This window comes from Schistocerca americana, chromosome 5 (genome assembly GCF_021461395.2).
Source record: "Schistocerca americana isolate TAMUIC-IGC-003095 chromosome 5, iqSchAmer2.1, whole genome shotgun sequence".
Taxonomy (NCBI): Eukaryota; Metazoa; Arthropoda; class Insecta; order Orthoptera; family Acrididae; genus Schistocerca; species Schistocerca americana.
In genome coordinates, this window is record NC_060123.1 from 491686402 (window position 1) to 491698635 (window position 12234).

General features: G+C 45.4%; 1 protein-coding gene across 1 annotated transcript in view; it reads right to left on the reverse strand.

Annotated features, from left to right (window-relative positions):
* The window catches only part of LOC124615911 (high affinity cAMP-specific and IBMX-insensitive 3',5'-cyclic phosphodiesterase 8A), a 1662866-nt gene extending 1651283 nt beyond the window's left edge, over window positions 1-11583 (reverse strand). The window contains exon 1 of the mRNA XM_047144089.1: window positions 11538-11583. The gene's annotated coding sequence lies outside the window, so the exon portion shown is untranslated. The remainder of the gene's footprint in view (window positions 1-11537) is intronic.
* Between the last annotated feature and the right edge of the window lie 651 nt (window positions 11584-12234).

Consider the following 12234-nt stretch of genomic DNA (forward strand, 5'->3'; position numbering starts at 1 on the left):
TATTGCTCTCAGCCCCGAGATGGTCGCTCGCCGGCTGAGTTGCTTCATGGTCGCCCTCATCGAACCTTGATGTCTTTGCTACATCCGCCGCATCAGGTTCCTGTGCAGCGGCAGACACCTGCTTTTGCCCCTGGCGACGTTGTATACTATCGCAACTATCGAGGTTCACGGCGTTCTTCGCTGCCTCGGCCGCGCGATGTATCTGGTTTTGGGGGCTCTGGTGAGGTGCGCCGGCATCTCAATCAGCTGCGCCTCTGTCGTCGCACGGGTTCTGCCGCTCCCCGTCTGCTTTCAGCGACGGTGCCGTCCGGTCAGCGCCCTGGGGACCCATCTACTGGCTCGCCTCATCCCCAGGTGTTACCGACGCTGCCTCCCATTTTGCCCCATGGCGACGCGCCGCCGCCGCCGCCTGTTCTCCCGCCGGCGACGCCCGCAGTGGACGCGTCGCTGCAACCGCCGGGCGCCTCCCTGGGTCACGCGCCGCCGATCGCTTCCCGTGACCAGTTGTCCTCCGCCATGGAATTCTTGCCCGCTCCGGACCATATGTCGTCTTCGCCCGTCGGGTGCCCCGGCTCGATGGAGGTCGACCCTTCGGCGCATACACCGCATGTTGGCGTGCACCCTGGTTTTCAGGCGTTTCCCAGCTCCCCTCGGACCGAATGGCAGGGTGCGGGTGGCACAGCCTCGCCTGTTGTTAGGCTCCCCACCTCGTCGCATACGTCAACATGGGTTCCTCTCCACGGCGGGCGGAAGCCTTATACCACAACCGTCCGCCGATTTGCGGGGGAGGAAAGTGGAGTCACCGCCAGACACCACACTTGCTAGGTGGTAGCCCTTAAATCGGCCGCGGTCCGTTAGTATACGTCGGACCCGCGTGTCGCCACTATCAGTGATTGCAGACCGAGCGCCGCCACACGGCAGGTCTAGAGAGACTTCCTAGCACTCGCCCCAGTTGTACAGCCGACTTTGCTAGCGATGGTTCACTGACAAATTACGCTCTCATTTGCCGAGACGATAGTTAGCATAGCCTTCAGCTACGTCATTTGCTACGACCTAGCAAGGCGCCATTATCATTTGCTATTTATCTTGTGATGCATGTACCGTCAGACCGATGTTCACCTATTATGGATTAAAGTCAAGTATTCCAGAAGCTACGTACTTTTTTTACTAGACTCAACTCCTTTAACCGTTCCAGACCTCACGCCAGCCTGCGTGAGCTTAAACGCGTGCCTTTCGGCTATCTCATAGTGGCTTGGCTGTCTTGCCAAGTCACAACATAGCTGCCAGTAAAACAACAGTTTTCAGAAACATTTAGAAAATCAGCCTCGGTATTGTATTTGTGTGTATTTCTGTAGTGGGCCAGTCTCTATCCCCCTCCTTCTTTCCGTCCTTCACCCCGTGTTATATTAGTATAACGGATTATGAGTGTCCCTGTATGATTTGGCGTATTACAGTGAAGAGGAGATACATTATTTAAACTACATAAAGTAATAGAAGTACCGACGTTCTTGTATGAAAATGAAAGTTGGACGCTTACTATACAACAGAACGAAAGGGAAGAAGTGCACAGATGCTTTTTCTGAGAGCACCAGTTGGCGCCACATTGCCTGATACGAAGAGAACAGCAAATACAGGGACTGTATTAAACATACTAATTTCAGTGAAGAGATGTATGTAATCTACATTGCGCAGCACAATTGAAAGGTCACTTTTTTAAATCCCGTAATTGTTTCCCATTGCGACGCAGAAGTTTCAAATTTGGTTAATTTCATCTGTAGCGGCGCAAAACCGTGGCACCCTGCGACGTTTGAAACAGGGAGGCGTCGACACAAGCCAGAAAATGGCCAGAGCTCAGAAGTTCATGTGAGCTGTAAGGTGGGTTAATGGTGTCACATTGGCTCCATATTTCACCACGAGTCTGCCCAGTACCACTGTTGACGTGCCATGTGATGGAAGGGCCATCATGCCGCCTCTTACACACCTTCGTTTGACGGCTGTAAGATGGCTGTTAGAACCACGCCACCTAGCCTTGAAGTCACGTGGGTTTCTTATAGGTGGCTAACGTTTTCAACACACCACCACTCAAAATCGACTGGAAAATGCCTCAGGAGGCAATATAGAAGGGTATCAATGAGAACATCCCTTCCCTAGGAGCGTTCATTTCCACACATTTCGCACTTGTAAACGACAGTTCATAGTGCGATGTACAACAGGGCGACATTCTTGACAAATTTTGCAATCCCCCCCACCGGAAGATTAAACCGTTTTCTAAGGACATCGCGGAGCTGCAACATCACGGAATGTGACCTCACCCCTTTGGAGCACATTGTGACCCAAGTTCTGCTTTTGTATACAGTGTTGAGCCATTAGGGACCGTTCAAAACCAAATGGTTCAAATGGCTCTGAGCACTATGGGACTTAACATCTGAGGGTATCAGTCCCCTAGAACTTAGATCTACTTAAACCTAACTAACCTAAGGACATCACACACATCCATGCCCGAGGCAGGATTCGAACCTGCGACCGTAGCGGTCACGCGGTTCCAAACTGTAGCGCTTAGAACCGCACGGCCACACCGGCCGGCCGTTCAAAACCATTCGACGAAATTTTTAACGTGATCCGAAGCAGAACAGCTTGTTCATCGTTTTTCGTAGACTTCTGTGACATGCGCATGGATGGGTGCGACGTTAACACGTACAAAAACGGAAAGGTTCCCTCTAAGATCCTCTCAAGTTCGGAGTCACCCTCGGTACCATTTTAACTCCTTCACTGGGCTCGTTCGTCGGTCCCTAATCGTAGGCGGGCTAAGCAACCCGCTCCAGATAACCGCCTGCTGGCCACTGCGATATCAGAAAGGCGCTTGAAGAATTGCCTGGCTCGTCGGTGGGTGGAGATTGGTGGATCCATGTCTTTAAGCAGGGACATTTTCATCAAGACTTTCCACATTATTCGCGTGTGCTTCAAAGTCGCACATTCCGTACATACACCACAGGAGGGCGGAAAACAATGACACAGAGAAAACACGTTCTCCGCTTCGGTACACGTTCAAATTTTGTTTTTGGGGTTGCGACCCCGAAGTGTCCTTGGAAAGAGTTCGATCGTCTGGGGAGCGTCAGCAGTGGCCTGAGTTTATTAGGAAACTCATCCTGTCGTACATCGCACTGCAAACTGCGTTATCGAGTGCGATATGTGTGAAAACGAATGCTCATAGCGAAGGGGTGGTTTCATTGACGCCCTTTATGGACCTCCAGAGACCTTTTCGTATTGATTCTGAGAGGTAGATTGTCTTAAATTCTTTTTCTTGGGACCCGTAAGAAAACTGCGTGATTTCAGTGCTAGGAGTCGTTGTTCTGACCTCCATCTCGTAGTCGTCACACGAAGGGCTGATATGTGGGTAACAAGTGAGGTAACTACCTTCCCTTCGTGTAACACGTCCAAGGTGGCGTTGGAAGGATTGTGGTGGTATCTGGTGTCAATGTGACATCATTAACCCACCTTACAGCTCACATGATCATCTGAGCTCTGGCTCCTTTCTTGCATGCGTCTACACCTTGCAATCTGAAGTATCACTGAGTCCGAGAACGACGTCACAACGCGGCACGCGTTTTCAACTTTGCAGACGACGGTTGGAGGCATGTCTGGACCAAATTTCAAACTTATACGCTGCAAGGGGAGACAATTACGGGGTTTCAAGGAACTGATCCTTTAATTGTGTTGCATAGTAAAACGGAAATTGCGTGTAAAAAGAATGCAAGAAAAGGCAACAGTAGCGTCCGTGCTCAACTAAGGAAGCGGGAGGATCAATCTGTCAAAGAAAATCTTGATAAAGGAAAATATTTCATGGCGAAACAAACAATTTTATTCTTGGTGTTATTGGTGCCGATGATGATGTTTTCGAAAGATAACTGTGTAAATGAGAGGTCACATGTTCGATCTCACTCATTAGGACAGAGTCGAATTCAATGAATATTTTGCCAAAGCCATATTCAGATCACAATGGAGGCACTGAGAACGATCCAAGAAGACATGTGACGCATTAAGATGATTTATTGTCGCCGAAAGGGGCAAAACGAAGTCGCATGCTGCCATCTAAACCACTCTTGCCCTTTAAAGGCACACTTCCGATAGTAACAGAACAACCATATCCTTAATGGAAAACACTGCAGGCAACATAGTCCGTCGCTGAGATCCCTGGAATGCCTAGCCGTAAGGAGTAGTAGAACTGGGGCCTTTCTTCCAAAAATTGAAGCAGGAAATAACATATTTTTGAACATTGCTATTACATGTAAATCTCTTACAATGGGCTGAAATAGCATAAACATTAATTGTAAAAGGACAAAGATTCCTGGAAGGAAGATTATGATTTAACGTTCCATCGACGACGAGGTCATAAGAAATCAAGCACAAATTCGGATTGATAAAGGATAGGGAAGGAAACCAGCCGTGCTCTTCCAAAACACCTATCTCATCATTTGCCTCAAGTGACTTAGGAAAGCCACTGCAACCTAATGTTGGGTAGTCTAATGGTGATTTGAATCAACATCCTCCTTAATGCGATTCCACTGTGCCATCTCGTTCGGAAAATGCTCCTGCGTAGGAGACTACACGTATTGTAAGAATAATGTCGCCATCACTATGAACAGGAAAGCAGCTAACAGTGAGTATTGATAGGATACAGAAACGGAAACAACACCACATCTTATTCCGTAAAATTACACGCCCAGGTCACTGCTTGATGAAACTGTTAGGATCTATAGAAAAAGTTGATGAACTTTGATAAAAATCTAAATAGCACTGAATGAATGAGGCAGTGTAGTGGAGGAAAAGGGGGCAAATTTCGATTTAGTACGCAATATTCAGATTTTTAAAATCCCTACAAGAATGAGTATAAAGCAGATAGATGTAAGACTCAAGGGGCCTATGAAATAAATTACGAATCAAGGAAGGAACGTTACTGACATGTGTTCTTAGAACTCTCCTGTTTAAATTTATTGCTAAAAAATATTGAAGGGAGTGGAGGAAATTTCCAGAAGCAGAGTAAAAGTGCAACGCAATCACGCCACTCACATATTTGTACAGATCTTAAGATATGTTATGAGTATTCTTTAGCGAGGACTGCAAGGGATTCTGGTATACAGGACAGAATGAGATTTCACCATCTGTAGAACTTCATCAATATCTTTGGTACGATGATTAAAGTGCCGTTTCGCTTTGGACTTCACAGTAACAATATTCGAGGTGAAAATCCCACGTTCCAGCACGCTGCGTGCTGTTTCCTGCGTGGCACACAGCAAGAAAACATTTGTCACCAGGCCGGAAGAGGACTGTCGATGTGATAGTTCCATTGCATGGCGCGCCGCTTAATACTGGGCACTACAAAAACAGATGAAACGGCGTATACTGATTGCTCTATTCATTCATAATGAGAATTCATGAGATAAAATATTTTTTACTGAAATTTATATCCTAAGACACAATTTTCTTTCTCAGTACCTGTATGGAATCTGTAGAATGAGGGCCGCGGTGGATAGCGGTGTGTGTGTTGTCCTTAGTGTAAGTTTGATTAAGTAGTGGGTAAGCTTAGGGACTGACGACCTCAGCAGTTTGGTTCCATATGACGTTACTACATTTCCGAATTTTTTGAAATCTCGTGTAAAGTTTGCTGGGATTCGCTAAGTGCCCTCACTCTCAAATACTGGGTGAATAAAGTCCGGGTGTTTGTCAGCCGTCGTTACGCTGTCGCAACACAAACACACAGTTTATAATTATGATAATTGTCTTATTGTGTTAAACTTTTAACGTAGTGTTATATCTTCTAAAGAGCAGGATACGACAGTTTTTAAAATTTTCAGACTCCCTCAGTAACCACGCGAAACATAGAAAATCAATCTTTTGTTGCCACTGGAAGCTGTTAGATGGGCAACCTGGAACTAGTATCGTTTTCCCGGATAATCGGTGCGTAATAGCGACAATATTTTACTTTTGTCATTATTATTATTATTATACCTAATTTCATTTTGGCTTTTTTATAATTTCATCCCGTATTAATCAGTTAAGCTCTCTTTTCAACAAGATCTATGCCTGTTTCGACGTATTTTACGACATTTTCTCACCGACAAAGACGTAATCAATATATTTTATATAAGTAAGTGTTCAGTGTGCTTGCCGCTAAAACTCAGAAACGAGTCCCGGTACGGTGAAGGGAGTTATATGGTATGGTAGCCCCCTGTCCCCAATCCATTCAGAAGGTTCTCGTTTTTACCTAAAGGGCGTGCTTTTGAAGACGTAACGGCTGGGAAGTTTCACTCTATAGAAATTTCTAGAACATTCCAGAACATTCGAGAGTGCTCGAGAACATTGCAGAACATTCGAGAGCATTCCATAATGTTCCGGAATGATCCACAATGACCCGGGATGTTCTGGAATGTCCGGAACAGTATGGAACATTCGGGAAGATTCCAGAATGTTCGAGAATATCCCGGAACATCCCACATCATTGTGGAACGTTCCAAAACACTCTCGAATCTTGTGAAATGTTCTGGAACATTCTGAACCATTCGAAGCCCTTTTGATGTGTTCTAGAATTTCCCACTGTTTGGGCTATCCATTGGTGGGGGAATCCCGTCGTGGATTACTGATTTGATATGTATTTTAGACAAGCCCCAAATGAAAAAGGGGATTAGCTCTTGCCAGTCCTGAACGTCGAAATCAAAAGTAGCACCTAAAAAAAAAAAAAAAAAAATCACAGATGAACAGCGCGCAGCATGTTTCATTTCCCAAGGAACGAGAATAAGCAGTGAGAAGTAGAGAAACTGAAGAACAACGAAATGAACGGCTTAAAGAATCAAGAAAAACCACAAACACGTCGTAATCAGAAAAACGAATAACATCTGGCAAACTCTTATACCTTAACAAGTACTGCAAATGCACTGGTATATGCATGCGTATTCAAATACAGAGATGTGTACACAGGCAGAATTTGGCGCTACGTTCGGCGACGCTTGTATAAGAGAAGTGTCTGACGCAGTTGTTAGATCGTTTAGTGCAGGTATAATGGAAGGTTATCAAGATTTAAGTGAGTCTGAAAGTGCTGTTATACTTGCGCGCGAACGATGGTATACAGCATCTCCGAGGTAGCGATAAAGTGGGGATGTTCCTGCACGACCATTTCACGAGTGTACCTGGAGTATCAGGAATCCGGTAAAACATCAATCTCCGACATCGCTGCGGCCGTTAAAAGATCCTGCAAGAACGGGACCAACGACAACTGAAGAGAATTGTTCAACAGAACAGAAGTGCAACCTGTAATACTTATTTTTGACCTACTTTGTATCTATATCGATATTTCTGTGTCAATTTGTAGTACTGCTTATGTATAATGTCGTATCTGTCATGGAAAATCTTTGACTATGTGTACATATTTCAGTTATGTGAACTTTTGAACGATGTTGTTTCAATTATGCTTGTGAATTTAAATAACTACTGAAATGATGTTTATACAGTGTGTTACAAAAAGGTACGGCCAAACTTTCAGGAAACAATCCTCACACACAAAGAAAGAAAATATGTTATGTGGATATGTGTCCGGAAACGCTTACGTTCCATGTTATAGCTCATTTTATTACTTCTCTTCAAATCACATTAATCATGGAATGGAAACACACAGCAACAGAACGTACCAGCACGACTTCAAACACTTTGTTACAGGAAATGTTCAAAATGTCCTCCGTTAGCGAGGATACATGCATCCACCCTCCGTCGCATGGAATCCCTGATGCGCTGATGCAGCCCTGGAGAATGGCGCATTGTATCACAGCCGTCCACAATACGAGCACGAAGAGTCTCTACATTTGGTACCGGCGTTGCGTAGACAAGAGCTTTCAAATGCCCCCATAAATGAAAGTCAAGAGGGTTGAGATCAGGAGAGCGTGGAGGCCATGGAATTGGTCCGCTTCTACCAATCCATCGGTCACCGAATCTGTTGTTGAGAAGCGTACGAACACTTCGACTGAAATGTGCAGGAGCTCCATCGTGCATGAACCACATGTTGTGTCGTGCTTGTAAAGGCACATGTTCTAGCAGCACAGGTAGAGTTTCCCGTATGAAATCATGGCGGTGAATCGAGGAAGTACAGTACATACTGACGAAACTAAAATGAGCTCTAACATGGAAATTAAGCGTTTCCGGACACATGTCCACATAACATCTTTTCTTTATTTGTGTGTGAGGAATGTTTCCTGAAAGTTTGGCCGTATCTTTTTGTAACACCCTGTATAATGTACTACAAATAACTTGGTCCATAGTTCAGGGAATGTAGTGTTGAATGTAAAAGATGTGGGGAAGCGCCGCAGCTACGGAAGTAGCCCTGCGGAGTGGAAAAGGTGTGGCTGGTGCACAAGTGGGAACTCGTCCTTTCTGACGGGTAAGGAGTGTGGTATGAGCAGTGCTGTATTTAACATCTCGCTAGCACTAGCTGATCATTGTGGCTCATATTCCTGGAGTATTCATGCCAGAAGAGTTAAGGGCAGTATTTAGCGGGCTCGGATGCTGCATTTGGTGATACCATTACCACGGCCTGTTTTTGGCCCTATAAAAATATAATTCCGGCGCCAAGAAGATATGCAACAGGGCGAAGCCAATAGTATTGCTTTGATTGCACCGCCGCCAGGTTAACATCCCATGCAAATTGCGCCGCCAGTGCCACATGCCTTCCACTAAACCGCGCGGGGTAGTCACGGCGTTTTGTCAGGGCTCCCCCGGCGGAGGTTCCAATCCTTCCTCCGGCATGGGTGTGTCTGTCGTCTTTAGCGTAAGCTAGTTTAAGTTAGATTAAATAGTGTGTAAGCTTATGGACCGATGATCTCAGCAGTTTGGTCCCATAAGACCTTATCAAAAATCTCCAATTTTTTCCCTCCACTAAATTGTTTGTATTTGTATATGGACCAGGTATTTGTGAAATTTGGTTGATTTTAATAATAATCGTGGTGTTGCTAAAAACGCTATCTTACACCGGTGATTATCCCAAACTACAAACCTGGACATGAATCGTATCCTAGTTAATTTAATTCCGAGTGTCCTAAGAGAAAGTGGTTGAACTTGAGTTTAAGGTTGTGTTGTCCTTTGCATAGCCAATTATACTTTTTAGTAGGTCAAAAGACTTCTAATCAAAGCACATTTGTTGTTTAAAGTGTTTAATTTGTTGTACTTTGCTTGATTAATAATTGATGATGAGAACACTTACCATTTCTCATACATACTGGGATAGTTTTGTTAATGAGCATGGTCCTTCAAACCACGAAAGTTTAAGTTGTCCTCATGTACTAGGCTAGTCAGTTAATGAAGCAATGCAAAGGCTCCTTCAGAGTCAGTGTAGTTAGATCTGCATTCCGTTTAGTTGCTTCAAACCGAGTTTAAGAAAGAACTATTTATTGTGTTATCTATTCTAACGCAAGTTGGTTAATGCAAAGGCATAGAGACCCTGTACTAAGCAATGAAGTTATAGGGTATGATCATCAGCTGACCCCTTGATTTAAATTCAGAATCACTTCAAGCTTTTCCCTGTTCAGTACTGCTACTAGCTTCATGTGCGTCGGTAATTGGTTTTATAAACTGTTGCACCTAATTGATTTAAGGTACATGTTGTTGAGAGGCATATGTTACAGTTGGCTATCTCTTTGGCCATTTGTTTGTCTGACTTCCAAGTCAGCAATACATTTATCTGCAAGGTTAGGTTACCGTGTTGTCGTGTGAACGGGTATAAAGAAAGAGTTTTGTGTGTGTGTGTGTGTGTGTGTGTGTGTGTGTGTGTGTGTGTGTGTGTCAGGAAGGTTAGGTTAGCCTTAGCACTGCCTTCTACTTTATTATATTGCTTGACACAAGAATGCCTAATTAGGCTGGCAGCTGATATTAATATGTAAAGTTACAACTTGCTTTTGTGCTGGGAGATCGTCTGTTGCTAACCCTCTTGTTTAGTATTGGTTAGACTGTGCTGCAGTGTTTCAGAAACGAACCCCAGTTTGATTGTTCTGTTTCCAGTAGGTTATCTCACGATCACAACTTCTAAAAAATTCCTCGCAGAGGAATAAAGTTAGCATCGATCGCCGTTTAAGGTAAGAGGTGATACCGTCACAAACCCTTCTGCAAATTGCTGCATATTTCAGTGATGGGCCATCAACAAGTGTGAGCGTGCGAACCATTCAATGAAACACCATAGATAGGAGGTTGTTCAATTTAATGGTAACTTATAGATGTTAGTACACGGATCAAATGTTGAAAATTATTTTATTATCATTTTCGGGTTGGGTTCTTTATTTCAGCTTGTCTTTTTTCTGCGTTTGTAATGGAGCAGAAGGCCCACTCGTGTACTCTTGATGACTGCACGACACAAAGCTTTACGCCTCGCCTGGGCCCATTAACATCAACATCGGACTATTGATGACTGGAAATATGATGCCTGGCTGGACGAGTCTCGTTTCAAACTGTATCGAGCGCGTGGGCATGTACGGGTATGGAGACAATGTTGTGTCAGCAGGTGACTGTTTAAACCGACAGAGGCTCTGTAATGGTGTGCGGACTCGTGCAGTTGGAGTGACATGGGACGCTTGATACGTGTAGATACGACTCATATACGTGACATGTACATTAGCATCCTGTCCGATCACCTGCATCTATTCATGTCCATTGTGCTTTCCGACGGACTTGGGAAATTCCAGCAGGACAATGCGACACCTCACACATCCAGAATTTCTACAGAGTTGCTCCAGGAACACCCTTCTGAGTTGAAACACTTCCTCTGGCCACCAAACTCCCCAGACATGAATAGTATTGAGCATATCTAAGAAGCCTTGCAACGATCTTCACCCCCTCGTAATCTTACGGATTTATGAATAGTCCTGCGGGATTCATGGTGTCAGTTCCTTCCAACACTACTGCAGACATCAGTCGAGTCCATGCCAGGTCGTGCTGCGGCACCTCTGCGTGCTCGCGGGGGCCCTACACGATATTAGCCAGGTGTACCAGTTTCTTTGGCTCTTCAGTGTAGTTAGAATAAGTTTTCAGTATTTTTTTACCTCTTATACTTCAAAGTTTATCGTTTTATTCTTCTTATTCAGTCTTCTTATTCAGTCTTATATCAACTCCCTCAGCGAAGCCGGGTACCCCAACTAGCACTGAATAAAATTAAGTCCAGAATTTACGTTTTTAATAAATTGAAACTGAAATGGACAACGATCTTAACATTTATTAATTAATCTGCTTCTGCTGCAAAACAGGTTTTGTGAGTATAGAATTACTGCTTGTTTTTCTTAAAAAAAGATTAGTTCTCTTTTTGGTGAAAATCGTGGAAACACTGGCTATTTGAAGAGCCACAATCTCCAGAACTCGCGCTTTGCGCGGTGTGAACGACTTGAGTGAGTCATCCGCGCGAGCCTCCGCGGAGCTGCGGTGCTGATACGAGGCAGGAAGTGTGTGAAGTCATTGAGAGAGAGAGAGAGAGAGAGAGAGAGAGACCTGCATCAGCGGCAGCCTGCAGCGCCTACCTTTCTGGATGAATGCAACAAGTGTGGCGACGGTGGCGGCGGCAGCAGCAGATGGAAAGACAAACAAGGCTCCGTCAATTCTGAAGACGTACCTGCAACACAAGGAGAAACGGCCACGTCAGCCATGCATGCTTTTGTTACAGACTGAACAGCGTCTTGTTCCAAGGCGAGGAAAGTCAGTCCGGGTCATTCTCTCGTCCCCAGCTTGCTGGTCTCTCTCTCGTCCGCATTTGTTAGGCAGTTAGTGTCTGTCTGTCGTTCGGAGTGCTAGTATGTGTGTCGTTCGGATCAACCTTTAAAGCCGGCAAAATGAGAGTCTTTCCACTCCGCTAGAAAGAGAACTCAGCGAGTGGTCGCCCGGTCGGGGCTTAGTTCCTGCGTCTGAGTCTGAGCGTTAGGCCGCCAGTCTGCTCGAGTTTGCTCAGGCAATGGTCATTGGCGGTAGGATCGATCGGTTGGTCGGTCGCGCACTGAGACACAAGGTGACTTGTCCGTCTTGAGCGTCGGCGCACGTGAGGTCGCCACGTGAGTGTAGTGGGCGGCGGCGTATCGCGAGGATTAGTGACTTCGCGGTCGACACGAGAGCAACAGGAGTCAACCCGCGACATCGGTCTGGCCGGTGCGAGCTGCGACGTCGTGAGACGGGAGATCGGAGTGCCTTCCTGCGTCCGTTGAAGCGGCTGAGAGCGGACGGTTC